The sequence below is a fragment of the Somniosus microcephalus genome, chromosome 13 (assembly GCF_052327205.1).
Source record: "Somniosus microcephalus isolate GS21.2 chromosome 13, FLI_Smic_1.0, whole genome shotgun sequence".
NCBI lineage: Eukaryota > Metazoa > Chordata > Chondrichthyes > Squaliformes > Somniosidae > Somniosus > Somniosus microcephalus.
The window spans coordinates 124,118,773-124,146,453 of NC_140999.1; the positions used below are offsets into that span (position 1 = coordinate 124,118,773).

General features: G+C 47.3%; 1 long non-coding RNA gene across 1 annotated transcript; it reads right to left on the reverse strand.

The window, feature by feature from the left end:
• Positions 1-5,708: 5,708 nt before the first annotated feature.
• LOC147108582 (uncharacterized) lies at positions 5,709-27,491 on the reverse strand. Its single transcript, XR_015080724.1, has 4 exons — positions 27,446-27,491; positions 20,073-20,136; positions 17,099-17,175; positions 5,709-6,779 (listed from the first exon to the last, which is right to left on the reverse strand). It is a non-coding gene; the product is annotated as an uncharacterized LOC147108582 (long non-coding RNA).
• Positions 27,492-27,681: the final 190 nt, after the last annotated feature.

Genomic DNA, 27,681 nt, shown 5'->3' on the forward strand with positions numbered 1-27,681 from the left:
GGTACAGCTGGGAGGACAGGCGGTTTATCGCGACCGAGGTAGACAGGCTCCTGAGGGAGCGCATTATTGAACGCAGCAACAGCCCGTGGCGCGCCCAAGTGGTGGTGGTGAGGGGTAGCGAGAAGAAGCGGATGGTGATTGACTATAGTCAAACAGTCAACATCTATACCCAACTAGACGCCTACCCGCTACCCCGCATATCCGAGATGGTGAACCAAATTGCCCAATACCGGGTGTTCTCCACCATCGACCTCAAGTCAGCGTATCACCAGCTCCCTATCAGACCAGAGGACCGCTCGTACACCGCCTTCGAGGCAAACGGACGCCTCTACCAGTTCTTCAGAGTCCCCTTTGGGGTGACGAATGGGGTCTCGGTCTTTCAGAGAAAGATGGACCGCATGGTCGATGACCACCACTTGCAGGCAACCTTCCCCTATCTCGACAATGTCACCATCTGCGGCCACAACCAACAGGACCACGACTCAAACCTCGCGAGGTTTCTGAAAACCGCACAAAAACTCAACCTCACCTACAACGAGGACAAGTGCGTTTTCAACACCACGCGCCTCTGCATACTAGGCAGCGTGGTGGAGAATGGGGAAATCGGACCAGACCCCGACTGATTGCGCCCCCTACGGGAGCTGCCCCTGCCCAACACTCCCAAAGCCCTGAAAAGGTGCCTGGGGTTATTCTCGTATTATGCCCAATGGGTCCCCAACTACTCCGATAAAGCCTGCCCCCTCTTGAAAGCATCCTCTTTCCCGCTCTCTGCTGAGGCCCATGCTGCCTTCAAAAGCATTAAGCAGGATATTGAGCGGGCCACGCTACAGGCAGTGGATGAGAACACTCCCTTTCAAGTGGAAAGTGATGCGTCTGACTTTGCCCTGGTGGCCACCCTCAACCAGGTGGGGCGGCCCGTAGCTTTCTTCTCGAGGACCCTCCAGGGGCCCGAGATCAGACACTCCTCCGTGGAAAAGGAGGCCCAAGCCATCGTGGAGGCAGTGCGCCACTGGCGGCACTACCTAGTCGGCAAACGCTTCACCCTACTTACCGACCAGCGGTCGGTAGCGTTTATGTTCAATAATAAACAGAGGGGGAAGATTAAAAATGATAAGATTCTTAGGTGGCGGATCGAGCTCTCCACCTTCGAGTACGACATCATATACCGGCCGGGGGCCCTTAACGAATCCCCCGACGCCCTCTCACGAGGGATGTGTGCCAACGCCACCGGGGATCGGTTACAGACCCTCCACAACGACCTCTGCCACCCAGGGGTCACACGGCTGTTCCACTTCATAAAGTCCCGCAACTTACCCTACTCGATTGAGGAAGTTCGGTCCCTGACCAGGAACTGCCACACTTGCGCTGAGTGCAAGCCTCGGTTCTACCGCCCTGATAGAGCCCACCTAATCAAAGCTACACGGCCCTTCGAGCGGCTTAGCTTAGATTTCAAGGGCCCCCTCCCGTCCGTCGACCGCAATGTTTACTTCCTGAACATTGTGGACGAATACTCCCGTTTCTCATTCACCTTCCCCTGCCCAGACATGACCAGTGCCACGGTCATTAAATGCCTCAACTGCCTGTTCGGGATGCCAAGCTATATCCACACGGATAGGGGGGCGTCCTTCATGAGTGAAGAGCTACGCCAGTACATGCTGTCCAAGGGGATTGCCACGAGCCGTACCACCAGCTACAACCCCCGGGGTAACGGTCAGGTGGAGCGAGAGAACGGGACAGTATGGAGGGCAGTCACCCTAACTCTAAGGACCAAGGGCCTCCCTATCTCCCGCTGGCAGGAAGTCCTCCCAGATGTGCTCCACTCAATACGGTCACTATTGTGTACCGCCACTAATGCCACGCCTCATGAGCTAATGTTTGTGTTTCCCCGGAAATCCACCTCAGGCGTATCCATACCGTCATGGCTCTCCACCCCAGGTCCGGTACCTTTGCGGAAGCCTGTGAGGGGCCACAAGATGGACCCTCTCGTGGAGCCAGTGCACCTGCTCCACGCCAACCCACAATATGCGTATGTCCAGCAAGCCGACCGACGGGAGGACACTGTGTCCATAAAAGACCTCGCCCCAGCCGGTAACAACAGCAACAACGACAATGACTACAACAACAACAACAACCACAACAACCACAACAACTATTACCCACCCGCTCCACCCACTATTCTTTCATCACACCCGGAAGAACACCAGCCAGCGGTACCCCCACCACCTACTCCTTCAACAACCCCGGTGGTGCCCCCGGCAGAGACCCAGGAGACCACCCGGGACACCCAGCCGGCACCCGCGGCACCGCAACCGTTACGTCGGTCACAGAAGACTATCACACCCCCGGACAGACTAAATCTGTAGAAGGGGTGAATGTGATGAAATATGTCATTCATCAGACTCTGTAGTTAACTACATATATTGTATTGCCTGCTCCGGTGCTTTACCTTGTATTGTGTATAGTGGACCGCCCCCTTTGTGTCGGCTCCGCCCATACCTGGCCCTACTTAAGACAAGCCCAGGCTTGTCTTGCAGCAGAACAACAGCATGCTAGGTGAAGCCACAGGCATCTTTTCTTTGCTAATAAAAGCCTTGTTTTATTCAGTTAACTTTGAGTCTTGAAGTCATTGAGGCGCATCACATGGGTTAGTGTGGGGGAATCAGCCCAGGTTCCTGATCATTACCCAGTAACTCTGGGTTAGTGTGGGGGAATCAGCCCAGGTTCCTGATCATTACCCAGTGACCCTGGGTTAGTGTGGGGGAATCGGCCCAGGTTCCTGATCATTACCAGTGACCCTGGGTTAGTGTGGGGGAATCAGCCCAGGTTCCTGATCATTACCCAGTGACTCTGGGTTAGTGTGGGGGAATCGGCCCAGGTTCCTGATCATTACCCAGTGACCCTGGGTTAGTGCGGGGGAATCAGCCCAGGTTCCTGATCATTGCCCAGTGACTCGGGGTTAGTGTGGGGGAATCAGCCCAGGTTCCTGATCATTACCCAGTGACTCTGGGTTAGTGTGGGGGAATCAGCCCAGGTTCCTGATCATTACCCAGTGACCGTGGGTTAGTGTGGGGGAATCAGCCCAGGTTCCTGATCATTACCCAGTGACTCTGGGTTAGTGTGGGGGAATCGGCCCAGGTTCCTGATCATTACCCAGTGACCCTGGGTTAGTGTGAGGGAATCAGCCCAGGTTCCTGATCATTACCCAATGACCCTGGGTTAGTGCGGGGGAATCAGCCCAGGTTCCTGATCATTACCCAGTGACCGTGGGTTAGTGTGGGGGAATCAGCCCAGGTTCCTGATCATTACCCAGTGACCCTGGGTTAGTGTGGGGGAATCAGCCCAGGTTCCTGATCATTACCCAGTGACCCTGGGTTAGTGTGGGGGAATCAGCCCAGGTTCCTGATCATTACCCAGTGACCCTGGGTTAGTGTGGGGGAATCAGCCCAGGTTCCTGATCATTACCCAGTGACCCTGGGTTAGTGTGGGGGAATCGGCCCAGGTTCCTGATCATTACCCAGTGACCGTGGGTTAGTGTGGGGGAATCAGCCCAGGTTCCTGATCATTACCCAGTGACTCTGGGTTAGTGTGGGGGAATCAGCCCAGGTTCCTGATCATTACCCAGTGACCCTGGGTTAGTGTGGGGAAATCAGCCCAGGTTCCTGATCATTACCCAGTGACCCTGGGTTAGTGTGGGGGAATCAGCCCAGGTTCCTGATCATTACCCAATGACCCTGGGTTAGTGTGAGGGAATTGGCCCAGGTTCCTGATCATTACCCAGTGACCCTGGGTTAGTGTGGGGGAATCAGCCCAGGTTCCTGATCATTACCCAGTGACCCTGGGTTAGTGTGGGGAAATCAGCGCGGGTTCCAGATCATTACCCAGTGACCCTGGGTTAGTGTGGGGGAATCGGCCCAGGTTCCTGATCATTTCCCAGTGACCCTGGGTTAGTGTGGGGGAATCGGCCCAGGTTCCTGATCATTACCCAGTGACCCTGGGTTAGTGTGGGGAAATCAGCGCAGGTTCCTGATCATTACCCAGTGACCCTGGGTTAGTGTGGGGAAATCAGCGCAGGTTCCAGATCATTACCCAGTGACCCTGGGTTAGTGTGGGGGAATCAGCCCAGGTTCCTGATCATTACCCAATGACCCTGGGTTAGTGTGGGGGAATCGGCCCAGGTTCCTGATCATTACCCAGTGACTCTGGGTTAGTGTGGGGGAATCAGCCCAGGTTCCTGATCATTACCCAGTGACCCTGGGTTAGTGTGGGGGAATCAGCCCAGGTTCCTGATCATTACCCAGTGACCCTGGGTTAGTGTGGGGGAATCAGCCCAGGTTCCTGATCATTACCCAGTGACCCTGGGTTAGTGTGGGGGAATCAGCCCAGGTTCCTGATCATTACCCAGTGACTCTGGGTTAGTGTGGGGGAATCGGCCCAGGTTCCTGATCATTACCCAGTGACCCTGGGTTAGTGTGGGGGAATCAGTCCAGGTTCCTGATCATTACCCAGTGACCGTGGGTTAGTGTGGGGAAATCAGCGCAGGTTCCAGATCATTACCCAGTGACCCTGGGTTAGTGTGGGGGAATCAGCCCAGGTTCCTGATCATTACCCAGTGACCCTGGGTTAGTGTGGGGAAATCAGCCCAGGTTCCTGATCATTACCCAGTGACCCTGGGTTAGTGTGGGGGAATCAGCCCAGGTTCCTGATCATTACCCAATGACCCTGGGTTAGTGTGGGGGAATCGGCCCAGGTTCCTGATCATTACCCAGTGACCCTGGGTTAGTGTGGGGGAATCAGCCCAGGTTCCTAATCATTACCCAGTGACCCTGGGTTAGTGTGGGGGAATCGGCCCAGGTTCCTGATCATTACCCAGTGACCGTGGGTTAGTGTGAGGGAATCGGCCCAGGTTCCTGATCATTACCCAGTGACCCTGGGTTAGTGTGGGGGAATCGGCCCAGGTTCCTGATCATTACCCAGTGACTCTGGGTTAGTGTGAGGGAATCGGCCCAGGTTCCTGATCATTACCCAGTGACCCTGGGTTAAAGGGGGGAATCAGATTAAGTCGCTCCTTCTGATCTCTGCTGTGTGATTCTGTTCAATGAAGGGATATCAGTCCAGGATTACGCTGCTGATCATTGTTCGGTTGCTCCGGATGGTGGGGTATTGACTGGCCGGAGGAACGCGCCTTTCGCTGGATGAACAGAGCCGGGGTCCCGGGGGCGCTCAGCCCGTCACTCACCATCAGCCCGGGCCGGGGCTCTCTCTCCTCGCAGGCAGCTCTGTTCATCCGGCGAAAGGTCGGTAACCCCAGGCGGGCGGTGATCTCTCACTCCGCAACCCCAGCTGAGCTCTGCGCAACTTTCATGATCTCCCCCCCCCGCCCCCCATATTTGTGCCAAAGATGAAATGCATGATAAATAATTCACCTCACATCCTGGGATGATCAACCTCAGCCAAATATTGTCTCTTCTTGTACTCCCTTAATGTGAATGAATGGTCACAAAGCACATGGAATAAAGTGCTGCTATGGAGAATGACAGATGCAAATAAGAGATGTACTGAGAGGACAACTGAATCTCTGTGATTTGGGGAGCAAATAGTCTACAGAGACCAGCAGGAAAACATAGGTACAGGATTGAGTGAGATTACAAGATATTGTATTCAATTTACTGAGGCAATAGAAGTAAACAAATACATAAAAGAAACAGAAGCAAACACTTGTAGCCTTTATTATGTAATTTAAAAAAGTGACACATTGATCAGTCTCTTGTTTCTCGTACAGACACATTTATTATCAGCCTTCTGACCTTGGTAATTGTAGTAAAATAATACAAAGCATTAATGGCTCAGAATTTGCGGTCAGGATTACAGCAAACTGGCAGCGTTGGCTGTCATTCCACCTTGGAAACAGACCGCAACTTTGGGATTTGGTGCCTGCGTAGGCTATTGTGGAAATCCTGAAGTTGCGGTCTGTCGTTCACAGCTCCGACACAGGCTGTGCTGTGCCTCCATCCCCAGCACAGAGCCAGTATTCAGTGAAATCACCCAAATTAGGGAAACTGATGAAAACTTCGGCTCTTCCGCAGTAAGTACGCTGTTAAATTCCTCACTAAAAGTAAGAGCCAAAGGGATTAGGTGTAACTGGGGTTTTAACAGCATATTGACTGCTAAAGAATGGTTAGGGGCCTGAAAAACGAATTTTAATTTTGTGCAATGTGAAATTTATCCATTTTAATAAAAATTAAAATTTTTAAGAAACTTAAAAAAAAAAATATTTTAAAAGTTTGTCTATTTTTTCCCCATGTGCGAGCCCCAATCTTTGTTTTGCTCTCCCTAATATTTTTAAAAAGTTAGAATTTTAAGAGCTTACCCACTTCCTGGTTCGCTGCCTGTAAGAATTCTGTTTTGATTGGCTGCTTAGACAGCTTGTTGACATCACAGCAGTTCACACTAGGGGATCCCCACTATACTTCATTGATTTGAATTGAATGTCGGAGAACCCGAAATTCTCGACACAGAGATCGCAAGATCCTTGTACGAAGCGCACTGTGGGGCCAGTAGCCTTCGCTTTGCCGCTGACCACAAATTCCGGGCCATTATGTTTACATGTAAAGTATGATGATATGCAAGGAAAAATTGCTTTAGACAAACATCATTTATAGAGAAAGATTTGTATCATGAACTTCTTCCTGAATGTATCAGTGTATGACCACTGTATCGTTGGTGTGCAAATTCTTTGATATTCAATGATAGGTGAGATCTGTGGCAAACAGCAGGAAATTCTAAAATATATAAAAATATAGACTCAGTAAGTACCTGGAACCATGTTATGTTTACGTTTAACACAACCCATTTTATGCACCATGGAAGCATTCATCGGTCAGGTAGCCTTTAGTAGCATAATAATTTCACAATATTATATATGTTGAGACAAATGCATGAGTTTATAGATTTCTAAGGGTGGGGGAAAGTCATCCATAACTGTCATCTGTTTTATTGTATTTTATTATTACTACCCTGCATACTATGAAAACGAGCTATTTTTATGAAAAAAATATGCATGAATCATTAATAATAGTAACTTTTCTGGTCTTGTTCTGGAAAAGCAAATGTAGGAAAAATAATAAAATTACAGTTGGAATAACAGTATGTAGGAAATATGTAATTGCAATCACAAGGTGCAACAGATATGAGCTAGATGGTCTTTACCAATATGTAGGATTTATGTTTTTCCTAAGATTTAATATATGATGCCTAATTTAGCTTGATTTGAATTATCTGGCATTAACTAATTTGGTTAATGCTTACCAGACTAATGCTCTGCCACTCACAGGTCTAATATGGGCTGAAGTGCTCATCAAAGGTTTAAGGACTGAACAAGGTACAAAGATGTATCACAAACAACAATTTTGATTTAACTACATCTGCAACATTGGCCCAGAAATTGCTGGAAAAATAACGTCAAGTTGATGGCCCACGGCATTATTAGTGCGTAAAAAGCACAACAACTTGTGGCGAAGAATAGATACACCATGAGTTCCGATTTGTCACAAATTGCTGGACGATTTGCTATTGTTAGCCTCACTAAAATGGAAAAAATTACCATCTCGTCGTGAGCCTCCCAATTTTGTGTCATGAAATTGCTGAATTTGCCCCGTTAATACAAGTTAATCTCACTGCAGCCATTTAGGGCTGGTAGTTCATGTCATAAGGACCCGGTTATTGAGGTGAGTTATGGTCCTGACATGCCACTCACACTAGGAGGTTCTGAAAGGGAACAATGAAAGTTTGGAGTATCACTCCTGCAGGTAGTAAATTGTTCCTGGAGGTTTTAAAATTTAACAGTTAAATTTTTGTTTATTACTTTTCCTTTTTGTCTATTTTTTCTCTCTGAATCCATTCTCTTCGTTTCCCTCTCTTTATTTCTCTTTCTGTATCTTATTTGACTCAAATTCATCCTATCTCCTTCTATGTTGTTCACTCTGTTTCTCTCTCTATCCTTAAATTTAATTGGTTAAGGAGATAAACCATTAGACCCGATGAATACGAGATCCCAGACGATGTTGATGCCACCGCGCCGTTATCAATTTGCATTTCCAGCAATTGGCGGCTCAAAAACAACATCTGAAGGGTGAGTTTAAAAAATCCAATTCACGGCACTCGCTGCAAGATACACTGCTCCAGCAATTTCTGGGCTATTACGGCAAGCATCATGATAAGGCTCAGTGTCAGTGATCACAGTAAAAGTAACCGATATTTAGCATAAATTGATAGAATTTAACTGATCATAAGCACAGTAAAAAAAAATTGTTAACAATATCTGAGCATTAATTGGGGTTTGCTTAATGACATTGGGGGCGAATTTGCCCTGGGGAGGGGAGTATGGGAAAATGGCAGAATTTGGGGGCCAGTGCCAAACCCGCCCCCAACCAGCCTCCATGCCATCTTCCCAGGAGGTGGGTAACCGTCCCGCACCGGGTCCCGTCTCCTTGGAGGCGGGAAGGGATTAAAGCCTATTAACTGCCTGTTAACAGGTAGTTAACAGGCAGAAAATAGGATTATCCCCCTTTTGCCCTCACAAGTGCGGGCTTCCCGAAGGCTCCAAAACCCGCCAGCTCAGCGAGGCGAGTACTGGGTCTGCGGGGGTCGGGGGGGGTGCAAAAGTGTGGTGTGAAGGTAAATGATGGGTGCAAGAGTGGAGAGGTGAGTATCTGAGGTAAGTGCAAAGTGTTTTTAAAAGTGTACTTACCTTTGTTTCTTCCTGCAGGCTTCAGTCAGTTTGTATGTGGAGAGTCTCGCACCTCTGTGTTGCAGATGAGAGATGGCCGTTGCATTCTCAGATGCAACAAACATCTCATTTCTGTAAAAGAAAGACATTTGATGGGGTCTTGTATGCAAGACTTCATCAAACTGCAGAGAACGTCACTGTTTGACAGCTTCACAGAGCTGTCAAACAATGACAATTCAGGTGAAACGTCATACGTTGATGTGCTCTGCAACCGGCTTTTCCTTGATTGGCCTGCTAAGCCCGCTGGGCGGGCTTAATAAGGTCAATCAAGGGAAAATAGCGGGGGTTGGCCACAAATTGATTTAGGTGGGACATCGACCCGACAGGCAGCAGTCCCGCCTCCAACGCGCCCCCAGTCACAAAATCGCCCCCATTGTGACAGAATAGGGCTGTTCTTTCACTCTCTGGTAGCAGTTAGTGTGGAACACACTGGAAAGATGCTCTGTTGGGACCCAGAGCACTGCACCAAACTTGCTGTAGTGCCAAATATAAGAGGTGTCACACGGACACACTTGGGACTGCAGTATTGGCTGCAGCTATGAAGACAGCAGAAAATCCAAGGACTCACTGGGCTTTAAAGGCACCAATGCTGTTAGTGGGGCAGGCAGAGTTAAAGCTCCACGGGAGAGCAAGAAGGATTTTTTTTTGCAGATAATGGGGCTGGATCTTTATCTGGGGCACCTTCTGATGATGAATGGTGAGTTCTTAAATTAATGTATGTTTGCGAGAATCTATGAATTACATATTGCCGGTCTTCACATTTAGTTAAAGCTTCCATCATCATCAATAAGTTTATGCTGCTATATCATGGCTGAAGTGGCAACAACACCCTAAGCTCCAGTCTGTTTTGAAAGTAACTGCTAAGAAGGTGGCACTGTGGTACCTTGCAGTAGTGGAGGAACGGGGAAAACAACTGTGTGTATATGAAGTATAAAGGTGCGGGAATAGGAAGAGAGTTCTGGTTTGACTGCAAGGCTTCTCTGTTTATTCCAGGTGGCTTAGAACAGGTGTCCGGTCAGCAAGGAAGGGGGTTGGGGAGAGCGGTGAGTTCCTACTCTTCTGTAGGGAAGCAATTGTTAAGTAGCTCGGGAGAGACTAAGATGAATGACTTCAGCAGCTGTCGAGGGGGCTTGTGATTATTTTCCTTCCGCTGCCTCCAAATAAGGTGCATCGCAAAACGGCAAGGGTGTGGCCCAACCCTGACCTTGACTTCCATCACTGTGTAAAAGACAAATGGCATTCTGCAGCAAGACCTGAAGCACCATTACCATTTTTTAAATTCTAAAGAGAAAAATAAAGATCTTGACAATACCAAGAATGGCTGAAAGAAAGAATGGGAGGTGGGGGATGTATCCAGAGCAGCAACCGAATGCACACATGACAGGACACAGGAGAAGTGGGGAACTCTAAACTTCATGGGCCAGTGGGAGAGATCTAGGCAAAATAATAAAATAGCACAAAACCGTCCAGGGCCCCCAACATTCCTTCCAGGTGAAACAGCGATTTACTTGTACTTCTTGCAATTAAGTGTACTGTATTCGCTGCTCACAATGCGGTCTCCTCTACATTGGGGAGACCAAATGCAGATTGGGTGACCGCTTTGTGGAACACCTCCGTTAAGTCCGCAAGCGTGACCCCGAGCTTTTGGTCACCTGTCACTTTAATTCTCCGCTCCACTCCCACTCTGTCCTCGGCCTCCTACACTATTCCAACTACCTAAGCTCGAGGAACAGCACCTCAGCTTTCGTTGAAGCACTTTACAGCCTTCTGGACTCAAAATCGAGTTCAACAATTTCAGACTGTAACCTCTGCCCCTATTTTTGCAGATGGCAGCTGTTGATGATTCTGCTATTCCCATTTGCACCTCTTCTAGACCCATCTTTTGTTTCTTTACTTGTCCCATTACCATCTCCTTTTGCTTTGTACAATCATACCTTTTGTCATTTAATCTCTCCTGCCTTCCACCCTATCACAGACCTTCCCTTTTGTTCTTTCCTCTCCTCCCCATTTTCCCTGCCCCTGCACTTGCTTAAAATCTGTTACATCTCTAACTTTTTCCATTTCTGATGAAAGGTCATCAACCTAAAACGTTAACTCTGTTTCTCTCTCCACAGATGCTGCCTGACCTGCTGAGTATTTCTAGCATTTTCTGTTTTTTATATAATAAAAGTAGCAGTTGATAAGGGAGAAGGTAACCAAACTAATCTTAGAGAGCCTAACATAAATTGCAGGTTCTTTGAGTCCTCTGCACAACTTGCTTTCCCATTCATGGAATTGGGGGTAATATATTAGCATGGATAGAGAATCGGCTAACTGACAGAAAGCAGAGAGTCGGGATAAATGGGTCATTTTCCGGTTGGCAAACGGTAACTAGTGGGGTGCCACAGGGATCGGTGCTGGGGCCTCAACTATTTACAATCTACATCAATGACTTGGATGAAGGGACCGAGTATAATGCAGCCAAGTTTGCGGATGATACAAAGATGGGTGGGAAAGCAAGTTGTGCAGAGGACTCAAAGAACCTGCAAAGGGATATAGACAGGCTAAGTGAGTGGGCAAACATTTGGCAGATGGAGTATAATATGGGAAAGTGCGAGGTTATACATTTGGCAGGAAAAATAAAAAAGCAAATGATTATTTAAATGGAGAGAGATTACAAAATGCGACAGTGCAGAGGGACTTGGGGACCTTGTGCATGGAACACAAAAAGTTAGCATGCAGGTACAGCAAGTAATCAAAAAGGCAAATGGAATGTTGGCCTTTATTTCAAAGGGGTTGGAGTATAAAAGCAGGGAAGTCCTGCTACAACTGTACAGGGTATTGGTGAGACCACACCTTGAGTACTGCGTACAGTTTTGGTCTCCTTATTTAAGGAAGGATATACTTACATTCGAGGAAGTTCAGAGACGATTCACTAGGTTAATTCCTGAGATGAGGGGGTTGACTTATGAGGAAAGGTTGAGCAGGCTGGGCCTATACTCATTGGAATTTAGAAGAATGAGAGGTGATCTTATTGAAACATATAAGATACTGAGGGGGCACAACAAGGTAGATGCAGAGAGGATGTTGCCCCTTGTGGGGAAATCTAGAACGCGGGGGCACAGTTTTAGAATAAAGGGTCGTTCTTTTAGAACTGAGATGAGGAGGAATTTCTTCTCTCAGAGGGTCATAAATCTGTGTAATTCTCTGCCCCAGAGAGCTGTGCAGGCTGGGCCATTAAATACATTTAAGGTGGAGATAGACAAATTTTTGCAAGATAAGGGAGTGAAGGGTTACGGGGAGCGGGCAAGGAAGTGGCTTTGAACCCAAGATCAGCCATGATCTTATTGAATGGCGGAGCAGGCTTGAGGGGCCAAATGGCCTATTCCTGCTTCTATTTCTTATGTTCTAGGCAGCAGGTAACAGTGGAAATAAACTGGTTGGGAGAGCAAGGTATAACCAGAAGCCAGCAGCAATTACGACCAGACCAGCAGCTAGTAGAGGAGACACAAGGATCAAACCAGCAGATAATAAAGGTGCAGAGAAAAGGTCTAGACGTATAAGAGGTTGATCTCGGAGGCCAGTGGAGAGCAATCCAGGAATGCAATGAAGGAGTAGAGTGACATCTAGGAAAACCCCAGAAATCGAGTTGGACACAGTTAAGGAGAACAGAGAAGATGAGGAGACAGTTGTTGCTGACCGGAGGGTAAGGGAGATGGCTTTCCTCTACTGAGGAGCCGCAGGGACCCAAATCTCGGGACCTGACATTTGAAAGAAGGATGCCTGAGAGTATGAAATAAATACACAGGCATTGGTGATTGTGTCCCATTGCATCTCGGTGACCAGGGCTAGACACAGTATTCAAAGTGTGGCATGGCCAGAGCACTGTACAGTTTAAGCATAACTTACTCCTGATTTTTTACTCTATCATTTTGGCCATATAGTTCAGTATTCCATTGGCTTTGCTGATTGCTGGTCTACAGAGATTGGACACGTTGGGGGAGAAATTCAGTAGCGCCACGTTTGGGGTGTTATACTCGAGCGGGCATGAAATTTAGCGCCCGGCGCAAATTATCGCCACCTACTGCTAAATTGACCTGCTTCGCCCCAGGAGGTGCTTGGGGCGCTAAAACAGGTGCTGCACGACTGTCCTAAGGCGCTAAGCCGGAGAAGCGAGGCGCTACCACCGAGGGCGGGCGCAGCGTAGGTGCGGCCAGTTAGCGATTGCACGCAGACACGCTGGCGCCGGTCAGCTCTTAAAGGGGAGGTTCGATCTTGGATTGCAGCCACACCCTGCGCATCGGAGCCCTGATTCTCGGCCTGGACAGACCTGCTGCCACATTCTAACGCCTAGGACCATGGAGAGGGCCAGGGAGTGAGCGCAGCGATTCAGTGAGGGGGCCCTGGAGGTTCTGGTTGGCGCAGTGGAGTGCAGGTGATCTATCCTGTGTCCGGACAGTGGCAGGAGGCCGCTGCCCAACGACTATCGCAAAGCTTGGAGGGAGGTGGCTCACAGAGTGACCTCCAGCAGCATGGTGCCTAGGACCCCTGTGCAATGCAGGAAGAAGTTCAATGACCTCACTCGGGTCGTCAGGCTGAGTACCCTTTTCAGTATCTTCTTCATCCCTGCATGTCCACCTCACTTTATGGCCAAAGGGTCCTGAAAGCCCCAATGCCCAGCCCTCATCCAACACCTATGGGCCTTTCATGAAACTCACATGCACATTCAGCACTTTACACACTGTAAGGGCTAATCGACCATGGGAGGCAGTGCAGCCAAGATCAGGGCTTCACACTGTACTCAGAGCCCGTCCTTTCTCTTGCAGGGCAAGCTGGCCCATAATAGGAGGCAGCAGCAACGGACCGGGGGAGGCCGGCCTTACCTTCAAGACCTCAGTGATCTGGAGCAGCGAGTCCAGTGGATTATGGCAGGCCGGATGATTGGCCCCGTCGCCACTGGAGATGGCGACCCCGTTCTGGACAGCAATGGTAAGGTCATCACCTTTTTGACCTCTCTCCTTCCACTTGTGCCTCACACCAGCACCCTTTGCCACTATTGAACCAATACAGTGCATTGCAGCACTCATGCCTCCCTCGCTGCCACCCTGTCCTCACGCTAAAGCAACTCTTGTACCTCCCTGCTTTCAGATGCTGATTCACCAGGTGAGGAGGCGGGCCCTCAAGCTGCCACTGTGAGTGATTCTGAAGGCGAGGAAGAAGAGGAAGCCGGACCATCAGTGCCACCCTCAGCCGAGGCAGCCCATGGCCATAATGGGGACATGTCTTCCCTGGAGGGGAGCAGGGGGGAAGGGTCTGAGGAGGGTGAAGCTCCAGGCTGCAGCAATGCGGGGGGGGTGGTGGGGGTAGGGAAGCTCGGCAGCCTTCTCTCTGGAGGGAGAGTCTGGCCTCCAGTCCTGCTACAGTGAGCGCAGAATAGGTGCGGCTCCTCGCTGAAATGGACGCCCAGGCGGAGCAGAGGCACACTGAGCTCATGGCTGCAGTGGCAAGGATGCCCGAATCCATTGAGTCACTGGCAAGGAGTGTCCAGGACTTCAGTGGAGCACTGGCAAGGAGCCTGCAGGACTTCGGTGCAGCACTGGCAAGGAGTCTGCAGGACTTTGGTGCAGCACAGGCGGCTTCCACGCAAGTGCTCAGTGGTGCAATGCAGTTAGTGGCGGGTCTGATGCAGTCGCAGATTGAGGCCACACAAGCACTGACTACTGCCACCCCCGCTGGATCGGGCATGAATCGCCGGGGCCCTCGCCGCGCCGCAGCAGGCCAGCAGTCTGTGCTTCAGCAGATTGCTCTGCATGCTGCAGTGCTGCCCCGTGGGAGTGCCAGTGTGTCGTCTGACCAGGGAGTGGCTGTCCTCTGTCAGGATGGCAGCATTCCTGCTGCCAACACTGTCATTTCTCCACTGCAGCTGCCACCACCTGTAGGACAGACTGCTGCCGCCCATGCAGAGTTGGAGCAGTCAGCAGCCAGGCCCTCCAGGCCCAGAGCTGGTCCAGGCCATCCCTCAAGGGCATCTGCCGACTCAGTTTCTGACACTCAGCAGCCTTCCCCCAGCCTTGCTGCAACCACTGGGGTCCCATTGTGGAGGAGCTGCAGGGTGGGAAGGGGCCAATCTCGCAAGCGAAGCAGATCACTGTCGAAGGGCAAAAAGTAGGAGGTGTGGCAAAATGCTGGTAATTTTTTTAGTGAAGGCCGAGGATCGTGGTCATTTTTTGTTTACTCTTTTGTTCATTGTCTCCAGGTTGTGAGAGCCAGTTACGTGTCTGACTGCTTTTTTGGGGGTTTCTCTCTATTACTTTGTCATGCGGGAAGGGCACACAGTTTGTTAAATAAAGAAGTGTCTTTATTCAGATTGTGCATGTTTGCTCTTTGAACTATTTGTTGCCTTGACCGGCTCAGGGGTTGCGAACAGTTCCATTCATGTTCTTTCAATGGCACAAGCCATTCCCTCAGAGGGGGCCTAGAACCGACTTGCAATAAGCTGCTGACGGACGGCCCCTGCACTTTGTGCCTCCCTCCCGTCCTGGTGCTGCTCCTCCTCCTCCGCTGGTGCTCCAATGTCTGGTGGCAGTGGCTGAGTCCTGAGGATTGCCAGGTTATGCAGCATGCAGCACACTACAACGAAATGGGAGACTCGCTCAGGTGAGTACTGAAGGGCTCCCCTGGAATGGTCCAGACAGCGGAACCGTTGCTTTAGCATGCCGATTGTGTGCTCAATGATGTTCCTGGTCGCTTGATGGCTGTCATTGTATCGTTCTTCAGCAGGGGTGCTGGGCGCACGGAGCGGGGTCATCAGCCAGGTGCACAGCGGCTAGCCCTTGTCCCCGAGAAGCCAGCCTCCTGGGTGAGCCGGGGCTTCGAAAAGGTCTGCCACAGAAGTCTGGCGCAGGATGAAGGTGTTGTGGCTGCTGCCTGGAAAGCGGGCATTGACAGCTAGTATCAGCTGTCTGTGGTCACACACCAACTGGACGTTCAACGAATGGAACCTCTTCCGGTTGCGGTAATCCTCAGCATTTTCTTACGGCGCCCGCAAGGCCACATGCGTGCAGTCAATGGCGCCCTGGACCATGGGGAAGCCCGCTATTCTTGCAAATCCCATTGCGCGCTCTTGCTGCTTGTCCAGAGTCATGGGGAAGTAAATGTACTGACGTCTCCTTTTAAAGAGGGCATTCGTGACTTGGCGGATGCAGCAATGCACCGCGAACTGGGAGACATTGGCAATGTCCCCAGTAGCGGATTGGAAGGAGCCGGTGGCACAGAAGTTGAGAGCCACTGTCACCTTCACTGCCACCGACAAAGACGTCCTGCTCCTCAGTTGAGGCTGCAGATCTGGCTGTTGCAGGTGGCAGAGCTCAGTGACCACCTCCCTGCTGAATCGAAGCCTCCGAAAACACTGCTCCTCAGGCATGTTGAGGTATGAGAACTGTTGGCGGAATACCCTGGGAGGGTAAGGCCTCCTGTGCCGACACCTGTTGGCCCTCCTCCGTCTGGCCATGATTGGCATTCTCTCTCGGCATCTCTGAGCCCTCTCAATGCAATGGAGAAACCCAACGTTTCCACCCATTGCAGCCCCCATAGTATGTGGCCACTCAAGGTAATGCCAGTGAAAAATCAAACCAACTACAAAGTTCTGGGCCGAAGCCAGAAGTACCTCTGCGAGCGCTGACTCAATGCAGAAAGCTCTCTCCCTTTGTCTCTGCAAATCTCTCTCTCTCTCACACAGAAGGAGTGGTCCAAAAATGGCTACCATAAAGAAGCCAGGAAGAGCCCCCTTTAAATAGCGCCTCCCCAGCCTCACAGCGACTGGGAACCGTTCCAGTCAACCAGTCGCTGGGAGCGCCAGGCGGAAAGGAGGGGGGCGCCACTGAAGCTCCGGTTCGGGGCGCCCCAAGGGCATTGCACCATAAAATGACGTCCGGATCTGCGCGCGCAGCTGAGCGGGCATTGCGGTTTAGCGCTGCCGCTAAATGTCCGCTCAATTTCGCGAGAGGCGCAGGTCTCGCCGCGCCTGGGCGCTAGCCGCATCGCGCCCCACTTATCGCCCTCTTAAGGCGCTAAGGGGTGGCGCTAAAAAATGAATTTCTCCCCCGTTGAGTATTAAATGTAGTAATAGCCCCTACATTATAATACTTTATATTGCTACAACTTGGATCTATTTTATAGTATAATAGTTGAACCTTATTTTCAGTCGGTATGTTCATTGCAATAAATGTCGTGACTTATAGCATTTGTATATAATTAACGCACTAAACCATATATTGCTTCATAGAGTTCGGCGGCTGTTCCTTCTGCAACGGTTCTATAACTAAGTAACTTTACCTTGTGAGGCTGTACAATAAGGTTAGAAAGTTTGATGTGGTCGATCAGAGGTAGTGGGTATCCATCAGCCAGGACAGCTGCGTAAAACAATAGTTTGCATGTCAGTTATATATATTGTGGGCTTAATTCTTAAATTAACAATAGGACTGCACTGCCCCTCCCCACAGTCCCGACCATACTCCTAATTTGCAACACATTTCACATTTGGGTTGCGACAAAAATTGCAGGATGCGGTAATGATGCAAACTTTAGAACGACGTGCTCGCCGAACGTATTCAGCGCAGGGAAGATGTGTTGCTTTGGCACGTCTGGCATGTGCCAGGATGCACGGGTAGCGCTAAAGTGGAAAATCTCGAATGCCCTGCTGTTAGTGGCTCCAAATGGATTTTTTGTTTTGCTGAAATATTTATTTTGGTCCCAATAAAAATTTCTGCAACGTTTTGACATAATTTTGCTGCATTTTCTTTTTCTCAGCGTCCACCTCTTAACTTTTCTTTGAAAAATTTTTCCCCCCCATTTTAAAGCTACTGATTTCCATTTAATGTATAATAATATTGCAAGAGTTTGCATAACAGCTCACATTGTGCATTCACCTGCAGCACAGCAATCACATGAATGACACGCAGTGATAGTTTAGGGATGGGCAATAAATGCTGGCCTTGCCAGCGATGCCCACATCCCATAAACGAATTTTAAAATAGTTATTTTTTAAAAGGGTGAATTTTTGTTGCCAGCAAGATGTGGATGTTAGTGCTGGCAGAACAGATCTGTTTTCCATTCTGTCAGCAATAAGCAGTTCCAGAGCAAGTGTAACGCAGGCTAAGTGTAGAGTAAAATTCCTTCTACTCTACTCTGGTGGAGGGGGGAGAGATGAGGAGAATTTTTTTTAATGTAGCGAGTTAAAAAATGGAATGCTCTGCTTGAAATGTTGGTGGAAGCGGATTCAATAGTAACTTACACAGGAACAGGAGTAGGCCATTCAGCCCCTCGAGCATATTCCGCCATTCAATGAGATCACAGCTGATCTGTGTCCTAACTCCATTTACACGCCTTGTCTCTATAGCCCTTAATACCCTTGCTAGCAAAAATCTATCGATCTCAGATTTAAAATTAGTAATTGAGCTAGCATCTGCTGCTTTTTGTGGGAGGGAGTTCCCACTAATATCAACCTTTGCATGAAAAAGTGTTTCCTACTTCTCTCCTGAATGGCCTGGCTCTGATTTTAACGTTATGCCCCCTTGTCCTAGACTTCCCCTAACAGGGGAAAAAGTTTCTCTCTACCTACCTGATCAATTCCTTTCAAAATCCTATAAACGTCAATCAAATCACCCCTTAAACTAGGCTTGTATTCCCTGGAATATAGCAGGTTATCTACTAGTCTCCTCAGAATTTAATCCTTCGAGCCATGGTATCATTCTAGTGAATTTTCTTCCAAGGCCAGTATCTCCTTTCTAAGGTGCGGTGCCCAGACTGTACACTGTACTCCAGATGTGGTCTAACTAGGGCTTTGTATATCTGTAGCAAAACTTCCTCTTATTGTGGTCTGGGTCAGCAGAGAGGCAGGATTGTGCCCTCTGTTGCAAGGACACCTATGCCTACTATGAATCTTAGTGCTGGCATATGCGATGACAGTTACTGTCAACTGTGAGCTGAAACTTGGCTCCTCCTCCTTGCATTAATTGCATTGATGACCTAGAGGGATGGTATCATGGAGTAGTGCAGAGACAACCCTACTTGCAACCAGCTTGTACAGCACAATCTCAATGCCAGCAACCAACAAACAGAAATTGAGTGCTGGGTTGCTCTGTTACTTGTCTACAGTCTTATGCCTGCACCTAGGGTTCCTTTTCCCTTCATTGTTGCTTGTTTCTTCTGCGCCTTCAGCCTTGGCAATACTGCAAATGGGTTGAAATTCCTTCTGAGATTCTCCAAAGAGGATCCGAATGTTTGCCCCACTCTTGTGACCGTAGCCGTTTATTGACTCCATCCCTTTAAATTGGACCTGCACATGTCTTCTTCTCCCACTACTTAACCTGTTTCCCACCAGCAGTGAAGCCTCATCACATAGGAAAGGCCATGCTTTCAGAGTACACATATATAGAATTTTACCTGCAACCAAACTAGCAAGAGCTCAGGCTGGCTCAATTCAAGTGTTCACGTTGCCCTTAAAAGTTAGATCTGTGTTCCTCCCCTACACCACATTAAAACCTTGGGAGTAATTTTGTGAATATGTGCTCGCAGCGGGGAACTTCACACACCACCAGCAATACATAATGGTTTATTACATATTGATATTCTAAAGGTAGATGACATTTTTTTCTTTCACCAATTTTCTGCACGCTCTTTGTAAGCATTGATTGTGCTCGGAACCTCACACAAGTGGCCATGATTAATACGTGAGCCTTGACAGTGACTTTAGACAGGCTATTCTGTTGAGCAGAGCATTGCTAGATTGCGGTCAGAAGTAAGGAAAGAAAGAAAGACTTGCATTTATATAGAGCCTTTCATAACCACTGGATGTCCCAAAGCGATTTACAGCCAATGAAGTACTTTTTGAAGTGTAGTCACTGTTGTAATGTAGGAAACGCGGCAGCCAACTTGTGCACAGCAAGCTCCCACAAACAGCAATGTGATAATGACCAGATACTCTGTTTTTTAGTGATGTTGATTGAGGGATAAATATTGGCCGGTAAACCTTAATCGATTTTTGTCTCCTCAACTCCTACTGCTGCATTTGCTGCAATCAGCTACTTCAGCAAAGACCAGGAACCAAACCTGTGACTTCTCTGGTCTCCATGATTCAGCTGCTCCTTCGAGAAAGTCACTGAGTCATCAGGAGAGCTAATGGTATATTTTTAAGCAATTGAGGGAATTAGTGTTGCTTTTAATGCAGAAAAACTCAAGTGTAAATCATAACTTTTCAGAACTGTTAATAATGATAAAGTCCAGTTTTATTTTCCAGGTTGCTACTTACCATTAATACGTGGTAAAATAACAATAGAAACCAAGAAATCAATTGCAGTTTGCAGGCAGTTTACCTGTGAGAATAAAGTATGTTATTACAGTGAGGAAAAAGAGCCCTATTCAAACATTTATAAAATTTTGATTAAAATGAGCAGTATAGTTTGGAGTAATTTATTAACAGTTTTTGACAATGCCAAGCAAGAACCCTGGTTAAAAGCCACTTTGGAATGAAAGTCAATATGTAATATATCACAAATAACAACAGAAAATGCTGGAAAAACTCAGCAGGCCAGGCAACATCCGTGGAGAGAGAAACAGAGTTAACGTTTCGGGTCAAAACCCTTCTACAGAACTGAGGAAAAAAGGCAGGAAATTAAAAGATTAAAAGACAGTTTGGGGGCTGGGAAATGGGGGAGGGGATGAAAGAAGAGACATTAGGAGATATTCAAGGTGAGATGAGATAGTAATAGGACAGGTAAAGAAACAGACAATGGCTCTAAATGAAGTGTGAAATGCGCTGGCAGAGTGAGAGACAGCTGCCATGTGGGAGAGAGAAAAAAGGACAAGGCACAAACCAAAAGTGTGGATAAAAAATATAAAAATATGATAGGGGCCGAGGTTATGATCTGAAATTGTTGAACTCGATATTGAGTCCGGAAGGCTGTAAAGTGCCTAATCGGAAGATGAGGTGCTGTTCCTCGAGTTTACGCTGAGCTTCCGTGGAACAATACAAGAGGCCGCAGACGGTGAGGTCTGAGTGGGAATGGAACGGTGAATTGAAATGACAGGCGACCGGAAGCTCAGGGTCACCCTTACGGACTGAATGGAGGTGTTCTGCAAAGCGGTCACCCAATCTGCGTTGGGTCTCCCAAATGTAGAGGAGACCACATCGTGAGCAGCGAATACAGTATGCTAGATTGCAAGAAGTACAAGTAAATCGCTGGTTCACCTGGAAGGGGTGTTTGGGACCCTGGACAGTGGGAAGGGGAAGTTATATGGGCAGGTGTTGCATCTCTTGCGCTTGCACGGGAAGGTGCTGGGGGAAGGGGTGCTGGGGGTGATAGAGGAGTGGACTAGGGTGTCTCGGAGGGAGCGGTCCCTACGGAATGCTGAAAGGGGAGGGGAAGATGCTTTTGGTGGTGGGATCACGTTGGAGGTGGCGGAAATGGAGGAGGATGATCCGCTGAATGTGAAGGCTGGTGGGGTGAAAGGTGAGGACAAGGGGAATCCTATCGTGGTTCCGGGAGGGAGGGGCAGGGGTGAGGGCAGAAGTGCGGGAGATAGAACTGACCCGGTCGAGGGCCGTGTCAACCACGGTAGAGGGGAATCCTCGGTTGAGGAAAAAGGAAGACATGTCGGAAGCACTGGTGTGGAAGGTGGCATCGTCGGAGCAGATGCGGCAGAGACGGAGAAACTGGGAGAATGGAATAGAGTCCTTACAGGAGGCAGGGTGGGAGGAAGTGTAGTCCAGGTAGCTGTGGGAGTCAGTGGGCTTGTAGTGAATGTTGGTCAATAACCTATCCCCAGAGATGGAGACGGAGAAGTCGGGGAAGGGACGAGTTGGAGATAGACCATGTGAAGGTGAGGAAAGGGTGGAAATTGGAGGCAAAATGAATGAAATTGTCTAGTTCAGGGCGAGAGCAGGAAACGGCACCGATACAGTCATCAATGTACCGGAAAAAGAGGTGAGGGAGGGGACCCGAGTAGGACTGGAACAAAGAGTGTTCTACATATCCCACGAAAAGGCAGGCATAGCTAGGGCCCATGCGGGTACCCATAGCAACACCTTTAATTTGGAGGAAATGAGTGGAGTCAAAGGAGAAGTTGTTCAATGTGAGAACAAGTTCAGCCAGGCGGAGGAGGGTGGTGGTGGATGGGGACTGGTTGGGCCTTGTTGACTATTGCATTAACGGCCCCAGATGTAAATTTTATTCGATTTACATTCCACTACCTATGTAAGAGAAAGAGACCTAGAATAAGATGTTTTAAAAATATCCAAGTTTCATAATCTCAAAGCTAGATATCATTATACCCTTGAGTTCATTATATTCTCTGATTCTGCAGTTTTGGGGGTGATAGAAAATAAAGGGTGAAAGCTCCACCTCAGTGTAGCAGCACAATCATTGTTTATGCCAAAGCTAACATACTTATGGGCCTGGTGTGAAAGAAATAGAAGGATTTCTCTATCACATGCAGAGATAATGGGGGAAAAGTTTCTGCTAGTTTTGTGCCCAGATTCCAGTGCAATTGGCTGAACCAGCGCAACGGATTAAGGAATTTTCAATGTTAGTGAGTTGCGCGTGTTTTCCGCGCTCTTTTCCGCTCAAGCTCCCACAAAAAGTAATGTGATAATGACCAGATAATCTGTTTTAGTGGTGTTGATTGAGGGATAAATATTGGCCAGGACACCGGGGATAACTCCCCTGCTCTTCTTCGAAATAGTGTCATGGGATCTTTTACGTCCACCCGAGGGGGCAGACAGGGCCTTGGTTTAACGTCTCATCCGAAAGCTGGCACCTGCGACAGTGCAGCACCCTCAGCACTGCACTGGAGTGTCAGCCTAATTTTATGTGCTCTAGTCCCTGGAGTGGGACTTGAACCCATATGGGCTGAAACCTTATGCAGTAGTCTTTTTATGTGGGATAATGTCAAACACCATTTTAAAATCCAGGTAAATAATATCTATTGCCATGCCTTTATCCATGCGGTCAATAGCTTCATCAAAAGATCTAACAGATTTGTCAACCTCAACCTCTTACTCCTAAAACCACTGACTGTCTCTTATTAATGTATGTCTTTTAAGCACTGTTAGAATCGTACAGCACATAAGGAAGCCATTCAGCCTCTCGTGCCTGTACCGGCTCTTTGAAAGAACTGTCCAATTTAGTCCCACACCTCAGTTTTTCCCCATAACCATGCAAATTAATCTTCTTCAAGTACGTGTCCAATTGCCTTTTGAAAGTTCCTATGGACTCTGATTCCACCACCTTTCAGGTAGTGTGTTCAAGATCTTAACAACACTCTGAGAACATTTCACCTCTAATTCTTTTGCCAATTAGTTTAAATCTATGACTTTGGTTACCAGACGAAACAATTTCTCCGTACTTGCTCTATCACAATCCATCATAATTTTGAACACCTCTATTAGGTCTCCCCTTTAACCTTCTCTGCTCTAAGGAGAACAATCCCAGCATCTCCAATCTCGCTACTGAAGTCCCTCATCCCTGGTATCATCCTGGTAAACCTCCACTCCAAGGCCTTGACATCCTTCTTAAAGTGTGGTGCCCAGAATTGTACACAATACACAAGCTGAGGCCTAACTAAAGATTTGTACAGTTTAGCATGACTTCCTTGTTTTTGTATTCAATGCCCCTACTTACAAAGCCAAGTATCCCATATGCTTTCTTAACTGCCTTATTAACTTGCCCTGCCACCTTCAAAGATTTGTAAATAGGTACCCCCAGGTCCCTCTGCTCTTGCTCCCCCGTCAAAATAGTTCCATTTAGATTATACTGCCTCTCCATGTTTCTCCCAAAATGCAATACTTCACACTTATCCACTTTAAATTGCATCTGACATGTGACTAACCATTTCACCAGTCTATGTCCTGAAGTCTGCTACCACCCTGCTCACTATTTACTACATTTCCATGTTTAGTATCATCCGCAAACTTAAAAATTGTGTTCCTATATCCAAGCCCAGGTCATTTATATTGATGTGCCTCAATAAATCCGAGACTCAATGTTAGCGGAACAAAACAAGGCTTTTATTAACTTAGAAGGTAACACACAGTGGAGAGGTGTCTTCCATCCAGAGGTCTGCAGCACTGGATGTGAGGCACGCTGAGCCTGCTTACATAGGGGCCAGGTATGGGCGGAGCCCTACACACAATACAATACAAGGTGAGGAAACGGAACTGAGGTAAGGGAAATGAAACTGAAACTAAACCACAGTCACAGGCACAATCACACAGAGAATACAGATGAGTGATGAATGGCATATTTCATCACATATATATAACAAGAAAAGCAATGGTCCTGATACTGAATCCTGGGGGACACCACTGCACACTTCTCTCCAGTCAGAAAAACATCTTTCCACCACTACTCTCTGCCTTCTATCCCTTAGCCAATTGAGCACTCAACTTACCACTGTCCCTTTAATACCATGTGCTTCTATTTTCTGTTATGTGATACATTATCAGATACCTTTTGAAAAACATATATATATAGCATCTACTGCACTACCTTCATCAACCCTCTCTGTTACTTCATAAAATAACTCAATCAGGTTAGTCAGACACAATTTGCCTTCAACAAATCCATGATGGCAGTCCCTTATTAACCCTTGCTTCTCTAAGTGAGAATTAATTTTATCCTTGACAATGGTCTCTAGTAGTTTCCCCACCACTGACATTAGACTGATTAGCCTGTAGTTACCAGGTTTATCGTTCCCTTTTTAGAATAGGGGCGTAACATTTGCAAACCTCCAGTCCTCTGGCACCACTCCAATATCAAAGGAAGATTGAAAGATTGTGGTCAGATCTTCTGCTATCCCCACCCTATCTTCACTCAGCAACCTAGGATGCATTGCATCTGGACCAGGTGACTTGTTAAATTTGAGTGATGCCAACCTATTTAGAACCTCCTTTCTATCTATTTTTATTCTGTGCAGTATCTCTACCTCCCCTCGCCCCCACTCTATTGCAATGTTAACTTCATCCTCTTTTGTGAAGACAGATGCAAAGTTTTCATTCAGTACCTCAGTCATACCCTATACCTACACAAGAAGATTTCCTTTTTTGTCCCTAATTGGCCACATCATTCCTTTAACTATCCTTTTACTTTTTATATGTTTATAAAATATTTTTGGGTTCCCTTTTATGTGACCTACTAATCTTTTCTCATGCTCTCTGTTTACCCTTCTTGTACCTTTTTCAATTTCCCCCTACACTCTATGTATTCTGCCTGGTTTTCTACTGTACTCTGTAACTGACTTTTGTCATAAACCTTTTTCTGTTTTATTTTAACCTCTATTTCCTTTGTCCGCCAGGGAGCTCTAGCTATGGCTGCCCCATCTTTCCTCCTTATGGGTATATGCTTGGGTTGTACCCAAACTATCTCTGCTTTGAAGGCCTGCCATTGCTTATTTACTGTTTTTCTGGCCAATCTTTGTTTCCACTTTTGATTTTTCTTTGTTCCTTTCCATAACTACTTTAAACCTAATTATATTATGATGACTATTACCCAGGTGTTCTCCCATTGAAACAACCCCATTTGACCTATTTCATTCCCCAGAACTAGATCCAGCACAGCCTCATTCCTTGTTGGGCTAGAAACATACTGATTAAGGAAGTTCTCCTGTACACATATTAGGAATTAGTTACCCATCCTTGCCCTTTACTCTGTTCCCCCCCCAATCCATGTTAGGGTAATTGAAGTCCCCTACTATTACTGCTCCATTATTTTTATATTTCTCTGAAATTTGCCTGGATTTTCTCCTCTATCTCCTTTTCACTATTTGAGGGTCTACAGTAAACACCCAGCAATGTAACAGCTCCTTTTCTGTTCCTTAACTCTAACCAAATAGATATAGGGCTGGATTTTCTGAATGGGAAGCTTTTGGAGGCAGGACTGCTGCTTGCCGGGTTTCAATCCTGCCTCCATCAGCTTCTGGCCAACCAGCGGGAATTTCCCCTGATTGACCTTGTTCCTCTTTTGGTGCTGATTGACCTTGAGCAGGCTCAGCAGGCCAATTAGGGAGAAGTCAGTGACAGAGCACGTCAACGTATGACGTGTCATCTGTCAAGAACTTTTGAAATCAGAAATGTCATCATTTGACGGCTCCGTGAAGCTGTCAAACACTGATATTCTGTCCAGTTTGATGAGTCCTTGTGTCCAGGACTCATCAAACCTTTCTACGTTGCAGAAATCAGCTGGCTGTTGGATCGGAGGATGCAACAGCCAGTCTGTGATCTCTACAATGGAGATGTCGGGGACTCCAGCTCCACAGCTGCTGAAGGCTGTAGGTAGAAACAAAGGTAAGTTAAAATTTTCTAACACTGTACACTCACCTCACATACTTACCACTCCACACTTGCACCCATCACTCACCTCTACATTGCACTTTCAGATCCCTCCGACCCCCGCAGACCTCCTACTCACCTCTTACACCCCGGCGGGGTTCCCCCAGGTCGGGAAGCCCCCACTTCAGCACAAAAAATGGGGATAATCCTATTTTCTGCCTGTTAACTAGCCCCCAAATTCTGCAACTTTCCAGGTAGTTCCGCCTCCATACCCGCCTCCTCGGGGTTGAGAAAATCCAGCCCTTAGTCTTTGAAACCTTTAGTATATTGTCCCTCTGTAGAACTATAATATCCTTGATCAATACTGCCTGTCCCTCATGTCATTTTTACTTCCCTATCCCCCCTGAATGCATTGTAGCCAGGAATATTTAGTTCCCATTCCTGCCCATATTTAAGCCAGGTCTCCATTATAGCCAGTATATCATAACCCCATGTGGCAACTTGCGTCTGTAACTCATCGACCTTACTTGTAACTGTTTCAAGCAATTTTCCCAAAATTGATGTGAAACTTACAGGTTAATAATTAGATGTTCATCACCAATCTGTTTGAAGGTTGGAGTTACAATTGCTATTTTACAGTTTTACAGCCCTCTGGGATCTGCTTTGAGCCCAGTAAATTCTGGAAAATATCTGTAAGTGGACCCATAAATCATTCGTACAAACTCCTTTAAAATGCTGGAGTGAAGATTGATGGGGCCAAGTGCCTTGTGCAATAACAGTACACTACCAATGTAAAGACAACTATAAACATGGAAGCTTGCTTGCTAGAGTATTGCTTAGTCCTGTTGTTGCCATAGTTCAAAAAGTTTGTTTCCTCTGACAAGACTTGATTTAGATTACTTTGTTTAAAGCAGTGTTTTAATATTGCACAGCTCAGGAGAAAACATATTTGTTGGCCATGACCAGTTCTGCATTCATAATGATTTGGATGTAATTTGCAGACAATTAAATAGCCTTGAATGATTTGCTTAGGATGAATCTGACTCCAGCTTGTTCATTTATGTTTGTGCTGACTCATTTGCTAATCAGCTGAGAGATCTGTAGTTATGGCTGGGAATTTTCTCTGAGCTGCCCCTGCTCCACTGCCGAAACTTCTCTGAAATTGTGATGGAAACACCGTTTACGCATGTAAGTGAGGTTTCCGCTTTACATACAAAGTTATGGCGGTGGAGCAGGAGGGAGCAGCTCCAAGGAAATTCCCGGCCAATGTGTCTTATCCTCATTTGCCATATTTGACATCAACATTAAAAAATGTTTGCAATTGTTGCAACTGAAAATAAAGTTTGAACAATACTTACTTGGAATGGACCAATGTTAGATTTCTTGAAAGATAAATGTACCCTAAAGGATAACAATAGATATCCATTAGTATTATCAAAAGTTATATTTGATATTAATTAGATACCTCATAGCTGGTTTTAATAGACAATGGAAGGGTTTAAAGTGAAAAGGAAGTAAGATCCATCCTATATCTATCTATATAAGAAACATAAACATTTTTGAGTCTAGTGTATGTCCATAGTGCCACCTCTTT